Here is a 6308-nt window from a genome sequence, read left to right as displayed (position 1 = left end):
TACATCACCGATGAGCTGTTAGGCAACATCTGGAAAGGCACCTGTTGCTTGTCACTGAATGATTCAGTTGTCGCTCTATATTCCATTCTTGAATTCAACCAACTGTAGATGGAAAAAGCTTGAGGAAAAAAATATCTGCAGTGAACATGAATAGATTTTTTTCCTTGTCATTTTCCTGTAACAATACAGTACAGAACAACTCTCTATATATCATTGACATTGAAGCAGAGGTTATAAAGTAATCTTGGGGTGACTTAAAGCATACGGAAGAAGGTATGTAGGGTGTGTGCAGATATCCTGTCATTTTTATACATGGGACTTGAATATCAGTGAACTTGGGTATCTGAGCAGGGTGCAGACCCTGGAATCAGTCCTGTGTGGGTATCTTAGGACTGCAATCAGAGATATCTGCACCTGTGCCTCTGTGCAAGTTTATTTGTGTGACCAACTGACTATGACTGAAGTGACTGTGTGACACCTGGGGTTGGGTCAGAGTATTAGGACTTCTGCTTTTCTGTTCTGAATCTTTTTCTTTTAGGGAAGGCAGTGAGATGGCAGGGAAACAAGTGTGAACACCCGCACAAGAGTTCCACACATACAGAACTTAAACATCCTGGTAATCACCAATGGCAAGGTGACAGCTGTGAAGATGAGCAATCTTCTAAGTAGTCTATAGCCCCAAGTCAGACCTTCAATTGACCATGATTCCAAATGATGTGTGACATCTGATGAGAGACTGTGACTCTGAAATTACTTACTCAAACTGAAATTCAGAAATGAGTTGCTGGTTTTAAACCATAATGTTTTGGAGATTTGTCATGCAACATTAGATAACTGTTATATGTAGTATGGCCATGGGCAGAATCCATACAGGCAAGGTGGTATTAACACGTATCTTCATCTTCTAAGATTATGGAAGGGATTGAATGAGATGTATGTGTCACATGCAGGAATCAGTGTGAACACATAGGAAATGCTATGCATTTTCCCAATATTGGCTGTGTTTTGGGTGTGTCTGTCTGTACTATAGCCAGCTCTTTCCAAAACTCTGGCTCTAGGTCTGACCCAGGAGCTCACTTCTGTCCAGCTTTTTGAACAGTATACTATGATTCTGGCAACACATTCCTCGGAATTAGTTTATATACTAGATATGGATACAGACTATATGGGTATAGATACAGAGTAGATGTGGATATTTTAATGAAGAAAATATTGACTACTCCTAAAGATATCACAGTATATTTCCCTGTGTTTTTCTAAAAGCAACATGCCCACAATGACTTCTAATCCTTTGCATTGCTCTATGGGTCTTTATTTCCATTTTTAAAAATTTCATGCCTGACTTGTCTAAAACAAATGAGCATCCATCCCACTTCTTGTCTCTATCCTGTGTACTTCAATTGCAAGGATTAAATGTGGAAATGGGATGATGTCCTTCACAGTGGAGAGCATTAGGAAGTGTGATAGTTTTTGTCCTCAGCATTCATTTACCTCCCTTTCAGGATATTGGCTGCCTACATAATTGACAAAGACTATAGGGGTCAATTAGGCTGACCTCTCATGTTAAAGATGAAGTACTCAGTATCTCTTCCCCTAGATAGTAGCTATTGGATATCTCAGCAACAAAAGGGGATGTCACTGAAGCCTGAGTACCATTTTATCACAAGCATAGCCCATCATTTCTTTACATTGCTATGACTGGAGAAGAGGAGCTTCTATTTGCAGTCTGCGTCTTGCTCGTCTTCTACACACATTGCAGCTTTCTCATTTCTACTACTCACACTCTGGTAAGATAAAAACAACAGACATCTGTCTCTCTTGTCTCCCAACAACATCCTTTAAAGCCAAGAAATCCTTTGATACTCATGTGTTTCTGGACCAACACTTAGTGGTAGTGGAAAATTTCCTGGACACGACACATTGAATAACTTAGTTTTCTTTTTTTCCTTCTATTCACAACACTAAAAGAAAAGGTGATTTGTTTGCATGATCTACGAGTTCCAGATATTATGTCTGACAACTCTCCAGCAGATTCTAAACATGGCTACTTAGTGGTTCCTCCATCTGGTGGTTCCTCTTTCAATGTGCAAATACCAGGTTTCAAATAGGGTTGTCACAGCTAGGGGGACTGTAAGGAAAAGCCTCCTGATGCAGGAGCTTATAATTGCCAGGGTCACAGACTGCAACTGGCAAAGTTTCAGTCCAGGGAAAAAAGGTACACTTGTGATATGATCATGGATATGGCAGAGCAGAAACAGGTAGGTGGCCCTTTAATGGCAAGATCTGCTGCACTAACCCAGATTTTCCTGGATGTGGAAAGGCAGCAAATGGAAGAGGCAGTGAAACAAATTAGCAACAGAAATAACAGCCCTGCCTTGCCTTTGTGGCATTATTACTTAAAGTTCAAATGTCTTTGATATGATTAAACTAATCTTTTTAGGGTATGGTCACATGTGAAGAACCACAAAATCGAGCACAATAGCTGTAGAGAAAGAAATACACACGTGGATCAGTGAGGTGACAGCTGCAGACCTAAGATCGAGATTGCGACTTGTCAGCTTCCAACCCATCACGTGTAAGCCAGACACAGACTAGCTTCTCATCTGCCTCACTCTGATGCTGTGATTTTGCTGTCTGGTGCATTTTGGGTCACATCTGTCGGCTGCATTCTCATCTCTGTGAGATTTGTGCTGGCTGATAGCTTTAAGCCACAGTTGTCTAAGTCTATGGCTCTCATTCCTCTCTTAGGAAGCTTCCAGCGGAACATAGCATGCTCTAATGTGGTTGTCTTGATCTTATTAATCAATAGACGGTGCCCACATTCAGGCAGTTCCGTATGTTCAGGATAGCACATTGGAACCATTTACTATGCCCTTTAACATTTATTGGTTCAGGAACGAACATTTGCCAAAACAGAAATTTACGTCAATTTTCTCAATATCAAATTTTTGAAACAGACTTGCTTACAATGAGCATGGCTGCTCCTCTTTGACTTTTGCGTGCTCTTGACTCCTTCATTACCCCATCTCTCGTGGCAAGATGATTAAAAGACACTGCTTCAACCTCTAAAATTTGGCTCTTGTCTACACAAGGCTTTAAATTTCACCATGCCTGTCTGTGCTCCAGCCTAGGGAGGCCTTTTGCATTTCATCCATTGCTAATGTTTCATGTCTGTGTGTTGAATGAAACCCTTGATTTCTTTTGTAGACACATGTAATCTAGAGGCATGCAACATTTTGCAAATGTTGGCTCATATATTAATTTCATAAGGTCTTATTTGGTCTGTCGACCAAGTTTTGATTACTTCCATATTGCTCATAATTGCCTTAATACCCCCAAAGACTTTCTCATTTTGTGCATCCCTTTATCTTTGCTTCTTTTATCTCTTACTGTGAGAGTCCAAAATTGCTGACATAGTCAGTGGGTTTAAATCCGGAGTGTTGCCGAAGAGTTTTCAAATCTGTTTTAATTTTCCATACTCAGCTGAGGGCCATTACACATTCTGTTCAGTTAATCTGTTTTTAATCATATCTGTAAATGCTAAAGCTGTACAGCAGAGAAATGGTGCATAAAGTGAATCTAGATCAAGTATACTTCAGCATTTGTGAAACTGAATTCTTACTTTGTTCTGCCTATAAGTTTTACTCTTCTGTATTTGTATGGAGTTGACTTATTGCAGAAGTTAAGGTCCTCTACTGAAAATAGCTTAGGTTCCCCATGTTTATATGTGCTTATCACTTTAAGTAACAGTGCAGTGTCACAATGGGAGTAATAGGTAGGAAGTTACTATCTGTATTTCAGCGCTTATCAGCTATTCAGCTGCATAAAATTAGCAATTTCATTAACAGTGGCATCAGCCACAGACAATTGCTTGCTAAGATTTCCAGGGGACACGGGTTCTGTCCAGTTTTTCTTTTCCTCCACTTTTGAGGTTATTTGTAGTATATCTCATGAAATACAAAAGGTCTTCCTAGGCTGGAGTGAGTCACACACTCAAATGTCAAATCCACGTGAATCTGAACAGGAAGAGAGGGGATGGAAGCACATGCTTGTCCCAATCCATGGCTCTTGACTTTTATTCTTCTTTCAAGGTCTGTGCAGTCTTCTCCTATGTCTTATCTAAGATAGAGTTGGCCTATAGGATCACCCTTAGACCAGATAAATAATCCTCAAGGAAAGAACTCTTCCCAACTGACTTACGTTAATCATAATTATCCTGGTACTCCATGTACAACAAGGGGCTTTGTCAGCAAGTAGAGCTAGGGTAGATGAGAAGCAAGGGGCTTGAGGGGAGAGCCACTTGCCAGGCAGTAACTATTCAGAGTTCATGTCCTGTTATATTTACAAGGTTTCTACAACATCTTTTGACCTATGAAGTCAGCTGGAAGGTTTCAAAGTGCTGTCTGTTCATACATTATTCCTTGCATTTAAAAATAGCATACCTTATAATAATACATTCTTCCCAAGTTTAATGGACAATATAAAATATACTGTTGTATTCATGTGAAAGGGGAAACAGCAAGTGCCTAGGAGTGTTGGGGGTAGATTGCAAAACAGGGGAGGAAGGGACAAAGCCTGGGTTGTTAATTTCATTTGCAAATCTCCCCTGTGGAACAAACACAGGACATGGGTTCAGCCTATCAATAGAGAATTACTTCTCAGAACAAAACTCTAAAACTCAATGGGTGAAGGGTTACCATGAGTAGAACATAATTCTGCCGTTGCCTCGAGCCAGTTAGCTAATGAATAAATACAGATGTGGAAGGGTTGTGTCTTCAGCCATTTATCTCCTGATTCCTCTTTCTCTGTGTTGGAGCTTTGGCCCTTAGTGCCGAGTTAGACTGAAAATAGAAAGAGCAAATATAGGACAGGAACACTTTAATTCTCAGGGCAGTCATGGAGTTGACAATTAACTCTTAGCTACCAATCCAAGACTTGGAGAAGAGGTAATTTTCCTTGTTTTAGTTTACAATTTAAAGGAAGTAGAATGCCCTTTCTTGGGATTCTCTTGGGTATAAGTGATAGAATTTCACTATATACTATTTGAAGCAAAACACAGGAATTGGTATGGCATAGACTCAAGGGGAGAATTCAACAACCATGGCTTTGGAGGAAGTAGTATCCCGAGTCAAGGATCCAGAACTAGGGTGCTTGTATCTCTGCATGTTCCTGTGTCCACTGACCATTTTCTGGCCTCCATCTTTTCCATGTGGCCAGAACCAGCACTACAGAAAGATTTTGAATCATAGAGTCTTGATGCAATAGACAAACATTTTTGTTTTTCCAGGAAAGTTTTGATATAGACCAAGAATGAAATTTGACTTTTCTGGCTTGGGGAAGAAACTCTCTTGAAGGTGGGAAGAAGAAAGCATACTAAGGAAGAGGGATAAGAAGTAGGACTGACTAACCTAGAATCATGTTCTGCTTCCATGTTTAGGAGCACTCATATAATGGAGCTCTAACTTGACACATTCATCAGAAGTTGACAATTCATGTAACATACGGACAATGTGTTGCCATGGGTCGATAAGGTCGCTCACTCAACTGCATGATTGTTTGCCTTCCTGACTAGCTGACTTATGGGAGCGGTGGTTCTCTGCTGACACACCAGAGGAGTAATGTAATGCACATTTCTAGGAAAATGTTAAAATTCAAAGTCCAAACAATGGTCTCCATAGAACACTGACTGCTTTCAAACACTGTTATGACACCATAAAAATATAAGCCAAACCATTGTAAGTTGAGGACTGTCTGTACCAGGGTAAAACATACTCCCTCACCAACCGTCATTGGAACCATGGCTATAAAGCAGTATTTCTAGAAGAAAAAGGCTTTTCTAATTGGAAATGTCCACAACAACACAGACCTCACTGTTTGAGTTCCTGATTTAATCGCATGGCCAGTCTCTGATGGGACAGACCAGTGATAGCCCTGCCTGTGACTCTGAAGGGCTGGTGTGGTGATGCTCTGATGTGTATAGTCTAAGGCTAGTTTTCAGAACAATCTTAGAACTCTTTGGCCTACACATGCAGGCTAGAACTGATCCTTTAAGTTGTCATATCCTCCTAAGTGCTGCAATCCCAGCTCCAGCCACAGGTCCCCAGATCATTCTCATCAAAGTCATTGCTGTGCACACACACTCATTTATTCCATTACCAAGACACTCAAGGGACAGTGCAAAAGACAATGTTGCTTTTGTGGAGAAACAGGAAATAATGAAGTAAACCAGAGAGTGGCTAATCTAATTGCCACTTCTGATAAATACTGTGAAGGAAATAAACAGGATATCATGGAGGAAAATGTCTATG

This window comes from Cricetulus griseus, chromosome 2 (assembly GCF_003668045.3).
Source record: "Cricetulus griseus strain 17A/GY chromosome 2, alternate assembly CriGri-PICRH-1.0, whole genome shotgun sequence".
In the NCBI taxonomy this organism is placed as follows: Eukaryota; Metazoa; Chordata; class Mammalia; order Rodentia; family Cricetidae; genus Cricetulus; species Cricetulus griseus.
This window is presented reverse-complemented; position numbering follows the sequence as displayed.